Source organism: Mastomys coucha, unplaced genomic scaffold (genome assembly GCF_008632895.1).
Source record: "Mastomys coucha isolate ucsf_1 unplaced genomic scaffold, UCSF_Mcou_1 pScaffold23, whole genome shotgun sequence".
Lineage (NCBI taxonomy): Eukaryota > Metazoa > Chordata > Mammalia > Rodentia > Muridae > Mastomys > Mastomys coucha.
This window is the reverse complement of record NW_022196906.1, coordinates 5,255,748-5,279,499: the sequence shown is the minus strand read 5'-3', so window position 1 is coordinate 5,279,499 and position 23,752 is coordinate 5,255,748. Positions and strand designations below refer to the sequence as shown.

The window sequence follows — 23,752 nt, the reverse complement described above, 5'->3', positions numbered from 1 at the left end:
CAATCACAATAATGTATTGTGAATACTGTCAGAATAATTGAAAATCTTCAGGAATTAAATATTTCAGGATCATTTTTAATTTGAGAAAGTATCCTCTCTTGCCTGCTATTCATCAATAGTAAGTTAGTATAAATGCTCTGTTGATAAAGGGGTGGCCATCTTCCACTGAGGGACGAAGTTTATCTCAAACTAAAGTGAACTTTTATATTTTTTAAGCTCTGTCTTATTTAATTTTCCTGGGTTCCATATTTTACTATAAAATATTTGCAAACACATTGAAACTAGGTATTATTCTTAAATTAGGAATAATAAAGCAACATAAGAGTTCCCAGGCAAGCTGTAATCGATACAGGCCTGTCATTCTAAGGAACAGACATTTTTAGGTCACCACTAACTCTCACATGATCTAGCTTATGAAAAGTGAATGGTTTCTGGGAATTCCTATAATTATCTTGGGTTTCTATATACAGCATGAAGAAAACTAGAGAATGTTTTACTTTCTATCCTCAATTCAAAATTAAAATAGAAGTTTCTATTACTAAAATATTTAAATTATCAATTTAGTGTCCACAGAATTTTAAAATAAATATGATGGTCTAAGCAACTGATGTGTACAAGTATACTTGCCCCTATCACATACCTATTAACTGTACCTTGAGTCTGTGCAAAGTTTACACTTTATCTGAGAATCATGAGCAAATATATATGCTGTATATATCATATTTACATGTTTGCTTCTGTAAGTGCATCTGTTAATCATGTGATCAGAGTAATGTGGATGGAGATCAGAAAAGCAGTCATTCCTTTCCTTATTTTGTTTATTTAAAGATTTATTTTTAGAATCTTTTAACTTTGAGTGCATGTGTATTGTGGGAGAGGCTATGTGCACATGTGAGTGCAGGTGATACTATCAAGAAGAAGGTTTCAGCAAACAGAGTTTCTGGCTGATATGAGCCTAACGTGGGAGATGAAACCAAACTCTGGTCCTCCGCAAGAAGGTTTGCACTGTTAACTACTCTATCTTCTCCACAGCCCTCAGATATTTCAAAATTTTAAAGAACAGAACATTTAAAATCTAGTTCCTGGGCCTTGGTGATGGCTTAGTTGATGCAATGCTTGCTATGCTTGTTGTTGTATATCCCAGCATTCACATGCTGTTCATGGGTGGCCATATGGGTGTTGGAGCTGAACTGGGTCCTCTGGAAGATTAGTATGTGTACTAAATTGCCGAGCTCTCTCTCTAGCTCTGACAAAATATTTATATCCTAGCCCAAATTATGGCCTCTATTAAAAATGAACTTGTTTGCCACCTATTAGAAGTCCCAGGACAGGGCTGGAGAGATGGCTCAGCCGTTAAAGGCTAGGCTCACAACCAAAAATATAAGAAGTCCCAGGACATCATTTGCCTGAATGGCTCCTCTAATAGATCAAGATGTAGCTTTATTAAACCTAAATAATAATCTTCTATTATAAAAGAACAAAGGTGGGTGGATTCTGAATGCACAGGCATCTTTTGTTGGCACATTTATTGCCTAAGGTATTCCCAAAAGTAATGCATCTCTCCCTGCCTGGGAATCTTAAAGACCATGAATGGCATTACATTTTGAAAGGAATAGTTAACCAAATTATATCAAGGTGCCCTCCAGGGATCCAAGCCCACAGCTAATGTCAATTTTGTAAAAGCAATATTGAAACTACATCCCAGAACTATTCTGGCTTGCTTCATTGTTACACTGACGTTTACTACCAGTGTCCACCATGTGATGATCATTAACATTTTGTTTAATATTGATTTCCAAGTGAGCCAAAAGGAGCTTATAGAAAATATGCCTTCCATTTTCCAACCCCTTCCCATTCTCTCCTACAAAATGAAAAGTGAACAGCACTGGAAGGTGCAGAGGTATGAAAATCACACATGCTACTGTTAAAATCAAAAGCTCAATCTATCTTGACATTTGGACCCTATAGTCATATAATCAGGTATTTCCACATTCACTGAAGAGAAGAATTCTCTACAAACTGAATAAAATACAGATTGATGTATTATGATGGTTTGTTTTATGTTCAAAGTTATGTATATATGTGGGTATATATCCTAGAGAGCAGGTGCTCAAGGGGCCAGCAGGGTAGTGAAATCCCCTTAAACTGGATTTACAGGTGGTAATGAGCTGCCATACTTGAGTGTGGGGAGGTTAGATCCTATACAGGAGCACTGAGTGGTCTTAACCACAGAGCCACCTCTTCAGTTACTCTACTTTCCAATTAATATGAATTGTAATGAGTTTCCTCATGGAATTTTCTTATCTTCTTTCTGCCTCTAGCTCCTTGCTTCTTTTACCCTTCCTGTCGTGGCACCACCTCTTCTACTTTATTACTTCACATGTTTGTTATCCTTTCTCCCCTCAAATAATGAACCAATATATTTAAGTATTTCATTAATTATTTCTAGTCTTAGAGAGTACTATTTATTTTGTTATTTTTTTAATTATTAACAATATAAATAAGTCTTTATGACCAGGATGTATAAATACTTTTTACTGAAATATTTGATAAGAAACAAATTTTTAATTTCTACAGATTAATTTTCATTATTTTCATTTGCATGTGTGTGTGTCCATGCATGTGGGTAGGGACATGTGAGTTAAGGCATGTACAAAGGTCAGATGCCTTGGACATCTTGGAGCTGGTGGTACACTTGGCTGTGAACTTATGTGGAGGTTGAGAACCAAACATGTCCTCAGAAGGAGCAGTATGATTTCTTAAATGCTGACTCATCTCCCCAGCTTTCAGGAAGAAATACTTACTTTTCTACACTACCCATTAAGACTGACCTATCCTAATCTTGAAACTCTATGATCGGTCTATTTGCATTATCAAATGCAATAACTTGAAATTTCTTTTATCAGAAATCAGACCTGTATTGAATGCATGTCTGTCAAGCTTTCAGAATGTGTACAAAAATTCAGACCTCACACAAGGTTATCCATCACACATACATAACTGCTCTAATATCAGATTCAAAATGCATATTTGAAAAACAGGCATAAAGTACATATTAGAGATTACTGAAGGCAGTAAGAAGGGTATTGGTCATAGAAAGCTCAAGTTACCAGCTCAGCCTCCACAGCTCACTAGTGCCCTGATCGCCTTGCTACTCTCAGCAGCCAGAGTAATCAGTTGGATGAGTCAAAATTCTTACTACTTGTTCCTGCTCCTACAGAATAATAGAAGGCATCATAGCTATAACGAAGGTTTGGATCTCTGGGAATGTTGGGATTATCAGAATGTCAAAATCATCTCTCAGAGCCATCTATTGATATGGAACCCAGGACAAAACCTGGTCAACTAGAGTTTCCCATAATCAGAGCAGATCGGTGGGGCAATGTAGCAGTTTTCTAAAAGTAAAATATATTCTGAGTCTTGCTGTGAAACATAAGAGGAGGGTTACATGTGATATTCAAACAAACCCAGTATGACCACTGGCAGTAGTCTCCATGTTCACATGGGCAATACTTCTCGGAGCCTTGACTCACCCACTGCTTTTTATAGATCTATAAAGTAAGCAGGATAAACTGAAGGACACAATTCTTTCTAAATAAACTGTGGATTTCTGTGATTCCCCCTCCTGGCTACAGATTTAATTTATTGTTTGAAGATGGCCATTCAGAGATTCCCTGTACCTTGATACATACAGGAACAATAGTCACTGTTTATTAGTCCCATTTCTTTTCAATGAAGGGAGAAATGTCTTTGAAACTACTGATGATCCCATAGTACATTAAACCCTTTCATTTCAGCTTTTCCTAACATGTATAGAATATATGCTCTATATTCTATATATTCAATATAGGTATATATTATAAGATATTAAAAACAGTTGCCTTTAGAGATGTTTAAATATTCAAGATGGGAAGCTCTATGTGATATATGGAAATGTGTTTTTAGGCCAACAGTCATAGCGATCCTATTTATAGGATCCTGAATATAGTCCAAGCACACTTCAATGTGCAAGAGATTTGAAATTGAATATTTCTCTATTGTAGCAACTGCACCATTTAAAATCATATCATTTTTCTGTTTTATTATTTATTTGTTTATTTTCTTTTTTTTTACACTCCAGATTTTATTCCCCTCTGACTATTCCACATCCATACCTCCTCCCTGACCCCATCTATCATTTTAATTTGAAAATTTCCTCTGTAATGTTATAATATTCAGTAATTAAAACAAAAATTTTACAAATGTATTTTAAATTATTATGTATGTATATATGGTGTGACATACAGAATGAAAAATAGAGATGAAACTTGATCATTTTCACATAGAAATAGAGAATTTGAATTCTTACTGAGTTTTTTCCTTCTAGAGAAAATTAGATGATAGAAAATTACGCTGAATGCTGACAGCTTATTAGCTATGATTATCAGTAGTAACAGTTTAACTGGACAAGGATTTTTTTTTTAAAGGGGGAAGTTTCCGTGGAGAGATAAAATCTACTTAATTACCAGCATTTTATTAGAAAATTCTCATTAACAGACTCAGTAGAAACTTTCCATAACACTTAGACAGTCTAAATGGCCTTGTAATTAATCTCATTAGTGTCTTTTAGGCTATGCTAGTGTTCAGGTGCATGCCAGGCTGGGCAATGAAATAGAGTATGAGATGTTAACAGTGGCAGCACTGATAGAACCCCAGCCCCAAGTGCTATTTCAAGCTCTGGGTGAAATAGAAGCGCTTCTCTGCTGCCTATGTACAGAGTACAGTTATGGGTGCAACTAATAAAGACAGGAGAAGATAGTGAAAAAACCTCCTCAACTTGTAGTTGTAGCCTTCCTTGGAGTGGTGGGGTGGGCAGTGGTTTATTCACTATTTGGTGTTTCCTATCTGCTGGCTCTGAGCCATGGATCTGAATACTTACCTACCTGTGGTAACTAAGAAATACTCAAAAGTCTTCATCCCTAAATGAGATGTCTGCTTCAAAGCTCATGGAGCATCCCATACATGTTAGACTGAAACCTGCTAGAGAAGGAAAGGGTGATGTGCTCCAGAATGCAATCTTCCTGGCACAGCATAAAATTGTCCTTGTACTCCTGAATTCAGAGTGGGTATGATTCCCTACCCATGAGCCAAGCTTCTGCTCCTCCCTACCACACTATGACTTAAGAACGGGCTCCTCAGAACTCAGCTTGCCAGAAGAATCTATTGGTGACTATGACTGCAGGAAGGAGTGGTGGCATGGAGGCATTTTCCCAGTTATATGCCCACAGACCGGTGAATAATGCTTCACCTATAATAATCCTAAATAAACTCAGTAAATGAACAGCATTAAATGTACAGAGAGACACTTGGGATGAGGAAGGGGATTAGATAGAGTTGAGACAATGATTTTTCCATCTACAACTCCACCAACGAGAGAGTAAATTTATTAAACAAAATGAGTTTTGAGATTCCATCTCATCTGAGTTAGAAGTCAGAATACCTGCCATTAAAAAAAAAAAAAGGTATGTGGAGTGGGAGGCAGATGTTGGTCCTGATGTTGAACAAAGGGAACTCCTATAAACTAACAGTGGGAATACAGTATTGTCATTCTCTTGGGGAATCAGTGTTGATGGTCTTAAAAATGCCCGCAGTTTCACTTCATATCGAGGGTGATTCGCGAACTGGGGAAGTTGAGTTTCTGTGGAAATAAGCGGGTTAAGAGACAAGGAAGGGACACCAAGAAAGGATGCTTATCAAGGTGTAATCTTTACTTAGAGAAACGGGATATATATACTTGAGGCGAAACAGTCATGTCTTTTAGCACATAAGTGAGAACAGGAATCGAGCATATCAAAGTGAGGACTCCAGGCAGGAGGGCGGATCAAAGTTTTAGTCCATTTTGAATACTGGGCTCCCGGTTCTGGCTTAATCCCTAGCTGGCTCCAGACCCCTGGTGAGTCAAACCGAGCTACTATCTCGAGCGTACAACAAAACCATCACAGATGGTCTTAAAAATGTTCCAAACCTTTAGGTTTCCAACATCATCCAGTTGTACTACTCCTGAACATTTAACAAATGACACCAACTCTGTACAACATAAAGATACATATGTGCCAGTTCTTATTGCAGAATTTTTCACTAATTTATCTAAAATATTTAACGAACCTAAGTATTGAAACTACAGAGGAGTGGACAAGGAAACACACACACACATGCACACACACACATACACACAAACCCAGCACACCTAGCATTCTTTTCACAGTCATAAGAAGAAAGGAATTTGTCAGGTGCAGGAGTATAGATATAATGAGAAGTAATCATACAGAGTAAATTAAGTCACTGAGAAAGAAATGGTTGTCTACTCAACCTTGGTTTCTAGATCATGTGTAAATATATAAAGTCATATATGTATATATGGCATCAATGTAGCAGTGAAACTATCTGGGAGAACTGGAAAGGACTAATGGGAATGGCAGGGAATGGAATAGGAAGAAGGGGCAATTGATAATATGATCATCATAAAATACACACTTGTGTGGAAAGTTTTTGTGTAACACGCAACTTGTGCAATGCATATAGTCACTGGCACCTTTTAAATTAAAAAGTGCTGTGCATAATTTATTTCTCCCTTTAACGATATAGTACTTATCCATAAGAAATAGCACACCACAGGCCAGAATACCATTTATTATCATTTTACTCTGTATTCTGAGGAGTATCAAATGACCTAGTATTGTGCTCTCAGTTTAGGGGTTCCTCTGCATCCAATCTTTCTCAATCCTTTCTCAATCCAGTAAGTCCAATGACCTAAATACCTATGTGTTTCTCCAATGACAATGGGGTCAATTAAAAAGTCTGTTTATGTCCCATAATATTCTGCAAGATATACTGCTCTATGCTATCTCTGACTACTCCTCTCCATTCTCACAATCCTAATAACTCCAGTCTTGTGACACTTACTATCAGAGTTCCAACATTCTCCACTGACAAAGCCAGCCGACTTTCCACCTACATCTTCCTGTCATATGCATCTACTTCCTAGAGTGTCCATATATCTGAGGTATATGAGAGATGACTGATAAATTATAGCCTCTATTACTATTTTTACCAGTTCTATATTCTACTTTCTTCCCCATGAAAATGTAGCCATGAGGTTTTGTAGTGGACCTGCAATAAACTACACAGGTGTTAAATTGCCATGTTGAATCAATATGAACTACTCAGTATCTCATAAACAATGGTTGATGATCATGTGACTAACAACCTCATTTTATTAACATTCTAAGATCTGAGATCTTAGCCCTGACATACCAACTGCAATTACAAAGCACTATAAAACAAAACAAGTACTTCTAGGGAAATACGGCTTTGTCATTGGTATAACCTAGCAGAATATGTTAATATTCTAGCAGAATACTTTAAGAGTATAAGCAAGACATTAAAATCATATTAGCATTAACTATGTACTTCTTCAAAGGTTATAAGAATTCTAAAAGCTATAGAAGTGGTCTCTCTTGTACGAAAATGCCATCAGAATTTTATAAAAATGTGAAAAGCCTACAAATAATCAATAAATATCTGTGGATAGTCTATACAGTAGAATAAAGCAAATCAACATGAGTGTGAATTTTCTTGGTAAGGAAAACCGTTGACATCTAGGTAACACATTTCAGTGTGAGGATTACAAGTCCAACCAATAAGATATCTGTCAAGAAAGGCACGTAACAAATATAAAACCTCTTAAATCTGCAATATCCAAACAGGAGCACAATATTTGTGTTTCCATTTTTATGAATTTAAGATTTTCTGTTATAACTATACATGCTACATTAAACTGGAGCTTAATAGTATAATGCTTGCAGTTCTCTGCTAATTTCTACATGCAGATATTTCTTGTGTATTGTTTTATTCATTCACCCATTAATTTACTAAATCTTGATTAAATAGAGTAAAATATTATTCCTTTATAATAGGGCCCTTGCTATTTTGTTGCATATCAACCTTATCATTATTGCAACTACTATATTATCTAACATTTGTATCCTTGTAGTTGCTTAGCACTTGATCTTATGATTTTTACTGGTCTAATGACCACAGTTTCCTACATCATATACATGATGCAATGCCAAAATTCTCATTCTATTATTTTCTGGTAGGGATTAAGCAAAAGAAGCATAGCTAATGCATGTTTTACTTGATACAGCTTAACACATGCATTCTGTGCACTATTTCTAAATGACATTTCTAAAATCTAATGGCTTCTTGTCTCTTGAGTTGGTATTTCTGCTAATAGAAGAAATTCTGTGAATGATGTCACTCATAATCAAAACCAGAACATCATGTCTTTGTGTCTACCCTTGGGTGACTGATTTCTATCAGTGCAGTTGTCTTACCTATCCACTCTTGATGAACACACAAAATCTAACTCTCAGATGAAGTACATATACTCCTTTACCAAAACATAATAACCATATGTTTGCATATAGTCTCTTATACTAATGATTTTCTGAACCTGAAACTAGCATATCAGTCATCAATATTTAGAGACAGGAATAGAAAGTGACTAAGTCGAATATTCCTAGAGTTGGCACATGCTGAACAGCTGTATATAAAACAGTGGATTGTTACAATGATGAATATATATACTTCTTACAAATACTGATAGATTTCTGGCACATGTCAATATCATGTAACACAGGAAATTTAATACTCATTGAGGTTTTTATTGTGACTGTTAGACTCTCAAATGAAAAGATATTTCACTTCATTTTGAATGAACTATTTTATGATATTACTGGATAAATCTTGAAATCTATATCAGATATAAGAAAGTGGAATATTCTGTAGAGAAATTCTAGCATATGCTGCTGTCTCTTGAGTAAGAGTGATAATGGCAAATGAACAATATGCAGACAATTTCTATTGGCATCTACTGACCTAAAATTTTCCTTTCAACTTTTTAAATTGGGACCTGACACCATACTCAGGCTATGCATATTTGTGTATCTAAAACTTCATGCATAATGTGCACTTGCAGGTAGAGTAATCATTAAATGTCTCAGCTGGGAATTCTACCATTTAAAGTTAAGAAGTAGAAAGTTGACTACTTTTAAAACACCTTCTGAAGGGGAGACGAACTTTACCCTAGACATTTAAAATTTTTCTAATTCACTAAAATCATTTTTATGTTATGAAGTTACTGTGGGCCACATACTTAACAATATCTCTCTGATTGCACCCTCTCTCTAATTAGTACTCATTGTATAGGCAGATTTCATAGCACTCAGGTAAGAAAATGTACAGAGAACATTTTTAATTAAACCATAGTGAAAAAATTAACCTATGAAGACCTGTAGAAATATTTTCAAAAGCCATCATATGTCATTAAGTTGATTTCCAATTTTTAAAATAATTTAAAGGTATGAAGAAGCTCACTTGCATATGTGGGAGTACATTTTGACTTTGCTTCCTGTCTTAGTCAGGGTTTCTATTCCTGCACAAACAGCATGACCAAGAAGCAAGTTGGGGAAGAAAGGATTTATTTAGCTTACTTCCACATTGCTGTTGATCACCAGAGAAGTCAGGAACTCAAGCAGGTCAGGAAGCAGGAGCTGACTCAGAGACCATGGAGAGATGTTTCTTCCTGGCTTGCATCCCCTGGCTTGCTCAGCCTGCTCTCTTATAGAACCCAAGACTTCCAGCCCAGGGATGGCACCACCCACAAAGGGCCCTACCCCCTTGATCACTAATTGAAAAAAGTGCCCCACAGCTGGATCTCATGGAGGCACTTCCCCAATTGAAGCTCCCTTCTCTGTGATAACTCCAGCCTGTGTCAAGTTGGCACACAAAACCAGCCAGTACACTTCCCTTCTGCCCATTATTTCCACATTTATATCTTAAGAATTGATTCCCTCACATTTAAAAGACCCAAGACTCAGATGATAGGTCTTCAGCCCTAATGTTACTTGTGATCTTTTTCCTTTTGTAGAAATTATAATTAGGACTATATGAAGTATAGTTTTAGAAACAACCTCCCACCACATTGTGGCCAACACTAAGAATCTCTGAGAGTGAGTGGATAGTTTTTTTGATCTTGAGATGCAGAAAAGATAGGTTATCAGTGCTAATCTATTCTCTTTGTGATCTAACACTGGATTTGGATCTTGATTTAATTAAAAAACACTTCCTAAACAATTCACTAGAGCTAACAATCTTTCACAGTTGTGCTCCTGGAAGTTTTAAACTGATTTCTTACAAAATGTAACTTATTTATGTGAGACATTTTAATTGTATGCTGCCTACCACATAAATGCATTCTTTTTATAGTCTCAATATATCTGGCTGAAATATTTTAATCAATACATATGCTCATCCCACAATTCAACATGATAGCTGTTAGATGCTTCTATTTATTATTAGCATTTTTAGCAGCCTTGCTTTTCTGTTTTACCGTGTCTCATTCTACTTTCAATTCCAGGTATAAATCTTTCTAAGCCCATCAAGAAGATGGATGAAATGTTGCACAGAGGCACAACTCTGAAAAATTCCATTTGGCAGCTGTGATGTACAAGGCTTTGCCATTTATTTTTAATGGAAATGAGTGAGTTTTTGTATTTACATACAAGTTCTGTTACATTTTGAAATTGGTACAAGCATTCTATTAACGTCTACGTCTTAAACCAAAACACTGCTATTTCTGGACAACAATGAAATACATTCTAGGATGATCTTTACATTGAAAGGAATGGTCATGTCAGTATGTTTTATTTTAAAGTACTAATTAGCAGTGACCCAGTCATTCAATTTAACATCAATAAGAGATCTGAAGAGAAATGAAAAGGGAAGTCCAGAATTCTCCAACTTTTATACTATCTTTTCTATTTTGATAAGTGTTACTATTTCCTGACTTTCATATAAAGTTTCATAGTAAATATTACTTTCTTTGTAGAGAAAGATACTTTTTTTTTTTTTTCTTTTGGTTTTTCGAGACAGGGTTTCTCTGTAGCCCTGGCTGACCTAGAACTCACTCTGTAAACCAGGCTGGCCTCGAACTCAGAAATCCGCCTGCCTCTGCCTCCCAAGTGCTGGGATTAAAGGCGTGCGCCACCACCGCCCGGCCGAGAAAGATACTTTTTATAAATTGTTTCTGCAGAAACAATAAGTGCTGGGAGGCAGAGGCAGGTGGATTTCTGAGTTCGAGGCCAGCCTGGTTTCCAGAACAGCCAGGGCTATACAAAGAAACCCTGTCTTGAAAAACAACAAAAAACAAACAAACAAACAAACAAACAAAAAACAACAAAAAAGAAAGTTTGGAGTACTTTACTTTGAACAACTAAGAATGTATCTTGAACAAGTCCTATTCACTCAACAATATTCATATTTATTCTCACATGGTTTCTTGCTGTAGTTTGTCTGAAAAGATGATGAACACTCCAGAGAAGGTGAGGCTAGACCACTGACTTTTAGAACTCCTATTCTGCAAGACATATGAGTTTCCTAAGCCCATAAAAGATAAGATGTTACCAGTAGCTGATATCAGGAATCACTGAATTTTATTTTCCCCAATCCAGCATATTTCACTACACTTGAAAACTCAATAAAAGTGGATTTTTATGCAGCTTGTGACTTATTTCCACAGTGATCAAGTATTTAGACAAGTCAGCTTCTTCATGGAATTATAACTGGATCACAAATTTTGTTTTACTGCCTTCTGTTTAGGGAAATGTTTAGGACATACTATTTTTATTCATTTTTATCTATGAATCCAGGAAAAATTTCTATTTAGATACCTGTAGTCTACCCTAAAGTACACATTCATTACAAGATGCTATAGAATAAACCTAGGAAGGGACATAAGTAGTGGAATGGATATATACCAAGTCTCTGAATGTTTAATGTTCCACAGCCAAAGAAGTCTAGGGCCACCTTCATAAAAATAGTAATCCATCTACAGAAGGGTATTAGAGTTGGAAAAAATCTCAGATCCATACCAGAAAAGGAAAAGCATGAGAACCTAGTTTAATTAAATTGATCTTAAAGTGGAAGTTACAATTTCAGCCTTTATCTCTAAGTCAAAAGAATATAGATTAAAATTATATTTTATCTGTGGGATTGAAAATAGATAAGCAGGAAAGATTTTTAAAAACTAGGAAGCACTACTTAAAACCCAGGTACACAGTGACATAGAGACCCAGACACTGAAACATGACCAAAGACACATGGCTGCTGGGTAGGTACTAACATTACTTGAAGAGAATGGAATCTAGAATGGTAGGCTGCGCACGGCTAACAGGTAAAATTTTGTAATGTTTTTACAAAAGATCTGAAGTTTGTGGAGATAGAAAAATTATAGATATAATTTCAAACTTGAATGAAGTTAAACAATTTTGTGACTGGACACTGAGTGTGAGTGATAAAAGTCACAGCTTATCTTTTTTTGACTTAGAGGATCCCTAGATGGAGCACTGGATGCTACATGGTATCTGTGTATAGGATTATTTCAGTTTATGTCTAAATACTACCACACTTTGTCATCATGCACTTTCCACAGCATGGTGAACAATTCATAAGTTATTTTTAACTGACTCTTATCTGGAAGATAATTACCATATTATATTCAAATACCTCTACTTGACTTAAGTCTTAGACTGTAGTATTTTATTTACAAATACAAGAAATGATAACAAGTTTTTTTTTTCCTAAATGGTGTATATTGTTATGAGTATCAGTGATTTCAGATGGATGTTAAAGATATTGAGAAATATTTTAATAATTTGAGAAAATTTTAATATATCTCAATGACATCAAATAACTGAGACTTTGTAAATTTTGCATTGGATTATTGATATCAGTTAACAAGTACCTTGATTACATTAATTAAAGTCATATCTTTTCATTGGATACTGATACTAAGCTACCCAATTTAATGTAATAAATTTGTTTCCATTATCAATTTCCAAATATGTTTAAATTTTTCTGTTTTTGTCTATTTCAAATTTACGCAAATTATTCTGCTCTCAGATAATCATGGTCTCTTAGTTAAAATTAAACTTAACTCTCAATATTCTCCATATAATTCTGTTATTTGGGACTGTGTATTGCCACATATATTTAGAGCACCACATTTTATGTTGCTTGTCACACCCTGAGCTCCTCATACAATGACCACACCTACTCTGCCCATCATAGTAGTGGCTTGGGTACATACAGATTTACAAACCAGAGGATTAGCATTTGTGACTTTGAGCCACTGGCTTTATTGGGATGCTGATTAATCCACAGTTCCTCATGATAACCAACTCATTACCTCAGGTGAATTTCTGAGAATCCAGAGTGTCAAGGGTCCCTGCTGGCTTTGCAGCCATCAGGGAAATGTCTCAGTGAGGTCAGAGAGAAAGTCTGCTCAGCCCAATTTAGGTAACTAGTACTGGGCCAAACTTCAAGAGATTGACACCAATTGTCTTATTTTAGAAATATTGAAGCACAGAACAATTTTGGGGAAAAAAGTTTTCTGGTAACAACTCAGTCCCGAGTGCACAATAAATTTAAGACATGCTTATATTGAAGTTCTTTATGAATTACATCTGGCTCTTTTCACAAAGATGGGTACTATAATCTCATAGATAGTGCCCCAAATTTAAGATCCAGGGAGAATGACTCGGGTAATGACTGTGGCTGCCATGATTGGTCTGACCCTAAGTTAGCACAAAAATCACTTAGGCTGTTGCAAAGTATAAATGACCTAACTTATGAGGATGGGTTTTGTGGCCTAGAAGCAACACACAATATTTTGGGCAAAAGAATCTGTGATAAGTAAAATATTCAGAGGTATACACGCAGTGGCTAGCTCAACTGATAGCAAAGAATTAACAGGTTCTAAACTACTTCCATTCCCTGCAATGCAGAAAGAACAGTTAAGCTTGTCATTCTTTCCATTCTCTGCAATGCAGAAAGTGGATTTAAACTTGTCATTCTTTTGAAGAGAAAAAAATACATATTCAGCTTTTCATCTATAGATACATGGTACTTCTTGCTCTCTGTATGAATGCTTTTAATTCCTAAAGTTTTGACAGTGACATTTTAGACAGCCCTCTTGTTAAGTTATAGTTTTATTTTTAACAAAAAAAATCAACAGAAACTTTAAATGTCCCTATAATGAATTACATGTCATGTAATTAATACTAGTAATCACAAAAATAGGTGCTAACATTTGAAATTATAAGAATTTGAAATAAATTGACCACAGCTGTAGAATTCTAGCATGCAATCTACAGTGGGGCAACCAGAAAAGACGAAGTGATATTGTGGGAAAAGCAATAGCAAACAGACAAAAACAAACAAAGCAAAACAAACAAGCAACAGAAAGCAAACGATCCCCCCAATTCTTTTTAAAGGTTGAAAAATACATCAGATGTAAATCCCCACATGAGACATTTAAACAATTTTGTTTCTTACAGTATGTGCTTGATGTAGCTGTTTATCTAAAAGAAACAAACTTGCAGACTTATCTTCAAGACTTTGAGCCAAAATTCTGAGCCCATCTGGTGCTGGGGATCCTGCATACATGTGTGTTTGAGAGAGCAGCTGCTCTCTCAAGCAGCTGAGTGTCATTTCTGCAGCTCACACTGTTAGCTGGAAGTCAGCTTTCCACACTGATTAGTTATTAAAAAGCATATTTTGATGATTTGTTTTGATGATTGCTGTAATAAAGAAGTCATGTAGACTGCACTGTCTCTTGTAAGGTCCATGTGTTAGTTAAAAGATATAAAGTTGCTAGAGAGATAGCTTAGCAAGGGAGAGAGCTTGATGTTCTTCTGGAAAACCCTAGTTTGGTGTGAGCACCCAGTTAAATACCTACTGTTACCTGCAACTCGAGATTCAAGGGATCTAACACTCTCTTCTTCAGCCATAGGCACTGTACATACACATGCACACACAGACACATACATACAAATAAAAACAGACACGGAAAATCAAATCACCTAATGAGAGAAAGAAGTATATTCATTCTTAAATAAAGCTTTGTTCAGGCACCGAATTTCATAGAGGATAAAATTCAATAATACATTCTGAATACATATATGCTAAATTTGAAGAAGTCAATTAGAAGAATTATTAATGCAAAAGAACACAAATTGGAATGACCTGCCATTCACATTAATAATACAAAACTATATATAAAAACATTCTGAGCTGATGATGTCATAATTATGCTTTTATTGTGTGAAAATTCTATGTCACTTAGAATCCCATTTTGCCTGTAGGGAGCATTGTTGGTCGTCTTTCTGTGTAGTATGTCTGCAATAAATAGATTTTTAAATACTTTATAGTGTAGTGGACTTTCTGATGTTCTTTGTTTTTGGCATTTACTAATTGGAAATACATTCATTATGGGTTTTGTTTTATCATTTTAGAAGCAATTTTACCTTTCCCAGTTTTATTATACTATTGAAAATATATACATAAATCTTTATGAATATTTATTTATATACATTGATACATGCATTAGAAAATAGTAGAAAGTCTACCCCCATTGAGTTTTTCAATTAGTAGATATTTTGGGAGAATTAACTCATACTCTAAATGTCAAACTTGGTAACAAATAAAGTTGTATGCTGTTGCTATTCTTGTAGCCACTGCATTGTAAAAAATGAAAATATTCTCCAAACAAAATTATTGCTTTGGGAATTGCAGAAAACTGTGGAGGAAATGCAAATGACAGGAAAATACAGAAAATATTTTCAAATGCAATAATAAGGAGAATACTCTGTGAGGTATACTAAAAGAGAGATAGTTGAACAAAGGTTCTCCTCAAAGCTTGCTGTTGGTTTTCTAAGCCTCTGTTGTGGTATGGTTTTTCACAAGGTTGCTACAGCACATTCAATTGGTAGGGTAACTATCAGGTTGTTATCTATGACAATGTTCCTTCAAATCTTTGGAATCATGTGTATTTGTTAGTGAGTGAGTCCATTTTGCTTCAGAAACTTTGACACCAAGCCTAGAGATCAAGATCCTGTGGTGGAGATTCCATGACTGTGCTAAGTTAAAAGTCTTGTATCTGTATCAGTGACAGACCATGAAGACACAAAAAGAGGGGAAATTTCATTAAAATGGGTAGCATACCAACATTTTGGCAACTGTTAAAGAAATATTAGTGAAGAAAGAGTCCCCTCCTAATCAACACATCAGAGCTGACTACCTTTACTTTTTGAGTCATGGAGGATTAAATGCTGAATATATATCTTTAGTATACTAGACAATGTAATATTAATTGTGAAAGCTCACACATTGTATCTGTCATAGATTATGATTATCAGAAAACATTTAGTTTTCCCAACCAAAGTTGATTCTAATAGTTTTATAACCCATAATTATTTTTGTCTTTTTTTCTCTTTTTATTTTTAAATTTCTTTTTCTTTTATTTATTTATATATTTATTTATTAGATATTTTCCTTATTTACATGTAAATTTCTCCTTTCCCAGTTTCCCCTCCAAAAAACAAACAAACAAACAAACAAACAAAAACAACAAGAACAAACCCCTGTTGCCTCCCTCCTCCCCATGCCTGCCATCCCACCCTTTCCCAATTATTGGCCCTGGCATTCCCCTACATTCGGGCACAGAACCTTCACAGGGCCGAGGTCCTCTCCTCCTATTGATGATCGAATTTGCAAACCTCTACTATACACATGCTGCCAGAACAATCAGACCCATCATGTGCAGTCCTTGGTTGGTGGTTGAACACTGAATGGCTGAGAAGCACCTAAAGAAATGTTCAACATCCTTAGTCATCAGGAAAATGCAAATCAAAACAACTCTGAGATTCCACCTCACACCAGTCAGATTGATTAGGATAAAAGACTCAGGGGACAGCAGATACTGGAGAGATTGTGGAGAAAGAGGAACATTACTTCATAAATTCTTATGATATGTATACTCAGCATTTTTAAATTGAAAAATGGTTTATCTGTAGTAAGGGTTTGGTTTTTCTGACAATTTACAAAATTTAAGCAAATGTTTGAGAGCAGAAAAATGTAAAATATGAGAAAAGAGTGATTGAGATTTTCATGATTGGAAAGTACTTACTATTTTCAAGTAAAATAAGCAATGTAACTAATAATCATAGTAATTATAAGAAGCCATGCTCCATGTGTAAACTAACTATGAAAGTTACTTTAGTTAGTTTTCTTTACTGATATTTTAGAAATTAGCCTCTAGAAGATGCCACAAAAGGTACATGCTAACTATTATTTTGAATTATAAATGGATTTGTCACTGTTTCCTATGCTTGTCAGTCAGCACAGCTTCCCAACTCATGTGGGGTGAAAAATTTACAGTATGCTCTGCCTTCCTTTTAGAACAGCTATTCCCTGTTTCTACTAGTCCCTACAAATCATTGCTGAAGATGTTTATGAAAATAAAATACCTTTATATACTCTAGTAATAATATCCCTCAATAGAGAAAGAATAATAATTCAGAACTTACCAACACATTCATCAGATAACATAAATTAATTATGGTTCATTCTGTCTTTCTCTCAAAAATCACACTTCAAGGAACAAATAATTACTTGGGTTCTTGAAGAATTTTATCACAGTTTTGTTTTCACGGAAGAGCCACATTCTGTAAGGGGAGGAATTATCAAATGCAGGCATGAATTTTTATACTTGCTTAAATGAAAAAGTGAAAATGGACTTATTGAAATAAATATGAAAAATAGCAATCATACTCAGTACCATTTGAAGTCGAGGAAGTCTTTACATTTAAAATGTGTATGACTAAGCCATTGTGGAGATAATTTGTTTTCTTTCCTTCACATCCCTTGCCAACATTACCTGGAGATAAATCACTAACCTCTTAGGACTTCGAGTGAAAAAAATTCTTTTAAACTTCAGTTTAAAAAGTCTGTAAAAGATTATCTTAGAGCCCTCCTCTAGTAAGAAAGCATCAAATGAGGGAGAGGGCGCCATCCCACAGTCACAACTCTGACCCATAATTGTTCCTATCTGAAAGAATTACAGGAATGGAAATGGAGAAGAGCCTGAGGAAAAGAAGGTCCAGCCACAGGCCCAAAGTGGAATCCAGCTCAAGGGGAGGTCCCAAGGCCTGACACTATTACTGAGGCTATGGAGCGCTCACAAAAAGGGACCTAGCATAACTGCACTCTGGAAGACCCAACAAGCTGCTGAGAGTCAGATGCAGGTATTTGCACTTAACCAATAGACAGAAGCATCTGACCTCTGTTGTTAAATTAAGGAAAGACTGAAAGAAGCTGAGGAGAAGGTCGATCTTGTAGGCAGACCAGAAGGGGGTCAATTAATCTGGACCCCCGCGATCTCTCAAACACTTGACCACCAAGCAGGCAGCATATACCAGCTGATATGAGCCCCCCAACACACACACAATAAAGGACAGCCAGGTCTGTGTTCATTCAGAGATGATACACCTAACCCTCAAAAGATTAGAGGTCCCAGGGAGTTTAGAGGTTAGGTGGGATGGTGGGTGGGGACATCCACATGGAGACAGGGAGTGGGGAGGAGGCTTGGGATATGGAACAGTCAGAGGGTGGAAGGAGGAGAATAAAATATGAAGTGTAAAAAAATAAATAAAATTAAAAATAAGATTATCTTCTTCATAAAGTGCAAAGATCAACGAATGTACTTGACAGACAAACAGTAATAAATAAATAAGGTGGGAAAATAAGTGTAATAATTTTTCTCTTTATAAACATAGATCTCAATATAAAGGGAAACATGTTTATTTGAGAAGCAGAAGCCAATGTTCTTCAGTTCATAACCAATAACTAACGGCGGCTCTTCTGGATTGAGTGGCATCATAAGCTTGCAAACCTTGGTTTGTAAACTGGACATCAGACACTGAACAATGTTCAGAACTCCTTAGGGACTAGCTCTGTGTGTTAGAGAGAGAGAAAGGGGGGAGGAGAAGGGGGCAGAGGGACAGAGAGATGATTACTCTTTAATTAGGTGACTGTGTGCTAGGACATCTGCCTTTACGAAAATTGATAGTTTTACTAACATCAGTTTACTCTATTACTTAAAGTTCCCTAAATAATAACAATCTTTTCTAATTGTGGGAATGAAGTGGCTAATATTCTAACACATTTAGCCATACATGAATATTAGACATTTTCAAAAGTTACACTCTACCTTTTATTGAAAAAAATGTTAAAATGACAAAGAAAGCTATATATGTATAAGAGTAAAGCAACCAGACATTTTATTTAGAACTTCTAAATGAAATATTAGATAATAGATAACACTATATTATATATATATTGGACAAAATAATTTTCACTGTGATTAAAATTTATAGAGGCCAAAGCATGAGGATTTTGTTCTTTTCTATCAGAAAAATAATGATCATGAAAGAATGGTGTTTCCTGTTTTATAAACAAATAAATATTGATAACCCATATTAGTTTTTGTCACTGTCCAGCAGCAACATTAAAATAGTGGGTTACCTGAAAATATGGAGTTAGAAAGAAGAACAGCAGCAAGAGAGAGTTAGGGAAAGGATAGGGTGGCCACAGGTATACCTGTCCACGTGGTTGGTTTACACAATTAGACGGGAGTCGTGAATGCTCAGCCATCTTCCATTTTAATGAAGACTTTGTCACCACCAACAGGTAGAAGTCAGGCAAAACCACACCCCCAAGTACATCAGCACGTCAGTCCAATCAGCGACTTCCTTTTTTCTCTGCAGAGGTGGAGCTTCCGAATGTAACTGGAACCAGGTTGGAGGCGTGGCAAATAACAGGAGATGGGCAGAGAGGTGTAGCTATGAGAGGCAGGCCTCAAACCAGGAGGGTAGCAAGTTTTTACCCTTCCAAACAATATTTTAGTAGCTAAGATTAATCAATTCTCTATTTCTATTCTAAGAAATAAAGGAAAATATCTTTTGAAGGCATTTCTTTTGAAAACCTCTGTGGGTCTCTATGTCAATTTTTACACGTTTTGGAGGGTGAGTTCTTTGTTTGGATTTTATGAGACAGGCTAACAGTCTGGCCTCAAAGTCGCAATATTCCTCCTGCACAGACTCCTACAAGTATTAGAGTATGGTTTACTAAGTGTTGCTTTTCTTGAGTATTTTGTTTTTCTCTCCAAGTCTTCATTTAGGTCCTGGTCTGGTTCTCTCTCTGTTTTGCTCTCTCCATTTTAAATTCTACACACACCTAGCTTCATGTTCAATATTAACTAACTTATTATTTGCTTTCACTTTCTTTGTTGGCCAATCACATTGCTTAGGAAAAAATCCTATTGTATTTATTGTGGGGCAATGAAGAGCAGCCCAGCTGATAGTGCTGTGTGGTGGTGAAATGAGCAGTGTGTGTTCTCATAAATTGTCAGTGTTTGAGAAAACTATGATACCGCTGTCACTCATCATCATATACGTGTCATATGGTGCATTAACATGATCTCATGGTCACTGTGATCTATTAACAGGAGGGCTCAGTACAGCTTGCACTTCAGGAAAATCTTTATTGCTCTTACACCCTGGTGATTATAATTGGAGCTGAGTATCAGGAGCTTTAGATCATTTTTACAGAAAAGAATATTTTACAGGCAATTGAGGGCCTGTCTCTCCAATAAAACCATTAGATTGAAAGAAGCTTCAGGGATGCCTACAGAACAAAGAAGACACTGGACTCCCTTTTTATAAAGTAAATCAGATAATTAGAATTTTGTGTATATGGTGTCTGTGAATGCGCTCAGTGGTGCCTCAGTATACATGTGGTCCGAGGTCAGTTCTCTGCAAACTCCTCAAGTGATCTATATATGTGCCTCAGGATGTGACGCTGCAGGCCTGTGTACCTCTACTCACTGAGCCACCTCACTGACCCAGCCTTAATTCTTCTGTATACAAATAAATATTAAGTTAATGAAAAGAGTAGCATATTAAATTCAGTTAATAATCATATTGTTTTCCAAAATATTGCTCAAAGAATGGACTCTTCATAGACAAAAATAAAACTATTATAATGTTCATTCTAAAGAAGAATGAATACATTAAGCCATTCTTAATAACATGGTCTGCAAAAAGATTAATATAAAAGTATAAGTGAAAATGAAATTCCTTAGAAAAATTGTAGATAATCTTTGTAGATTTTAGAAAAAATGGTCTTAGTAATTAAAAAATAAACAACAGAAAAACTCAATTATCATAAAAGCAGTGTTTAATTAAAAATATAATAATAGTTTATTGGAACGCTCCTTTATAAGTATAGACAAGAGACAGCTTGTAAGTGTTTACTGTTAATATTTGAAATGTCATTAATAACAAATGTTCTAGAGAAAGAGGAGAAACCAGTCCTACCTCAATAATTTGCAGCGGTCACAAGAAATCTACAGAAAAATAAATTTAGGTGGCTAATTCATCTCTGATTAAATGCATAAATCATGAAAACTAATTTAAAAAAAACAAAAAACTTTTCACCATCACACCCACAAAAGAGGTGATAAATAATTAAGTTTTCACAGAAAGTGGAGAACTGAAGTTCTCATGGTCTGGTCAGTGAGAGCATAAATTTATAAACCTCCACTTTAATTTGTTTGCCATCTGGATTTATTATGTTCACACTTTGTCCCTGATGCCCCAGTTCCTCTTCTTCCCACCAGTGATCCTCCAGTAGAACAACTCAGAAATCTTTTGTTTACCATGCATTTCTAATGAGTATCTTTGCAGCTTTATTCATGGTCAAGTGAAGCCCACTTACATTGATACACTCACAGTGTTTTTCACATTAAACATTGTCTCATTTCAATAGACACTGAAAACAAGGCCAGAGTAACTAAAGCATAAGTCATCTAAAATTACTCCCCAAACGCATGATGCTAAAGCCAAGTTTTACAATACAGAATTCATTAACTTTACAGATTCTATGACAAGTGGCACAGTATTAAACTGAATTATATTGTAAAGGTAGTTGACTCTTTAAGCTATTGAAGAAAACATAGGGAATTCGTTTGTAATTCTATTTTCTGCAGATCTCTAATAATTTATGAGTTATCCTCTCTTAAGCCCCAAATTCTACATATATAACATTAGTCATCAGAATAATCCTCATTTGAAATCACTGGATATTTCATAAAAATTTAACTCTGTACTATAAAATAGTTTGCACAACAGACAGAGGAAACACAGAAGAATAAAATAAGAAAAGGTCCTGCTTTCATAGGACTTAAACAAGATTGAAAGTGTTCACATAATCCATGATAACAAAGGTTATTATAATGGATTATCTCTTGTTTACCAGTATGAACATTCTCATACTCACTGCTGAAGCTTAATGAAGAACTACAACATATCTTGGTTTCAAAAATAAAAAATCATTTAGGTCAGTAATTTTATTTTTATATGTGCCTTGGGAGGGAATCTTATTCAACTTACTTCCCATTATATTGGTATGTCTTGGGAAATGCTCTTCAGTCATATGCTGTATTTTGTTTTAAGTTTCAAAGCACAGAGCATTCTGTAAAGAACGTGAGTTTAATCTGTAGGAAGGAGCTGCTTTTCTACTGACCATGTTCTCGCACTGATTACACTCTGACTAGCCACGCTTACAACATGATTAGCCATGCTTACAACATGCTACAGTTAACCCTTTCTTTCTTACTGATAATACACACGTTATCAGTAAAAGTGTTTAATATTATTACACGTTTGTTTTTTTTTGTACTGAGTTGCTAATCATAATTTTTAGAAAATTGTTCCTTGAAACCAGTGGGAATAATTATTGATCCAAACCCCAAAATTGCAGACATGACATCTAGACTTGGCAGCAGGTAACTAGCCGTCAAAGATACCAAGAAGAATACGATTGTTTCCTTGACTTACGGTGAAACTAATCATTGTCTTTATCCATTCAAGAAATCATCATGCTGCCTCTGCATGGAATAATAATCCTTCTAAAATAGTTATCATCCAGAGGACATTTAAAAAAATGCATCCCAAAGGACTCAGAAGTGACAAAACAACTGATTATTAAACAAGAGTTTTAACAATTTGGGAAGCATTAAGCACCATATATCATATGGCTGGAGAGTAGAGCAAGGATACTGTGATTGGCACATGCATCTTGGAACACTTGATTATGAGAGGTCTAACACTAGCTAGAAGACAAGAAAGCTTTAATGGAATACTGGTGAACAGGTTAATTCATCAACCAGCTAGTTACATAAACATGGAAATCACTATTTCTTACAGCACTGGAATATAGAGGAATCCCTAACTGCCCTGTGCTACAAGCCACTCATATGTATTTGTTTGATCATAAACTAATTACTTTAATTGAAAATAAAGAGTGTTATTATAAAAGGCTTAACTATTATATGGAAAGGTTTTTTTTTTTAACTTAGATCACTGCAATCAAAATAAGATCACTGAGTATTTTTGTTACTACCTCAGGCACTAATTTCAGAGTGACAACTATTTACTTCTCTCTAATACAACTACAGACTTTTGCATCAGCATCTTTAATATTGCTCACACTGTTATCATCCAGGAATACTGAGTGATAGATTTCTTATCAAGTAGCTAAAAACAGAAGTCATTACCTGGTGCTCACAGGAGTGGGTGCTCACAGGAGTGGGTGTTCACAGGAGTGGGTGCTCATAGGAGTGGGTATGACAGGAGGAGTGGGTGATCACAGGAGTGGGTATCACAGGAGTGGGTGCTCACAGGTGTGGGTGCAAACTTGAGTGGGTGCTCACAGGAGTGGGTACAAACAGGAATGGGTATTAACAGGAGTG

At 35.6% G+C, this 23,752-nt stretch overlaps 1 protein-coding gene across 4 annotated transcripts in view; it reads left to right on the top strand.

Annotated features, from left to right (window-relative positions):
* Cntn5 (contactin 5) overlaps positions 1–23,752 on the top strand; it is a 1,204,186-nt gene that overhangs the window by 95,912 nt on the left and 1,084,522 nt on the right. Inside the window, exon 1 of one of the 4 annotated variants that reach the window (XM_031346012.1) lies at positions 10,502–10,582. The exons of the other annotated variants lie outside the window; for them this stretch is intronic. The gene's annotated coding sequence lies outside the window, so the exon portion shown is untranslated. Of the gene's footprint in view, positions 1–10,501; positions 10,583–23,752 lie in introns of those variants that run through there. 4 annotated transcript variants of the gene reach the window in all.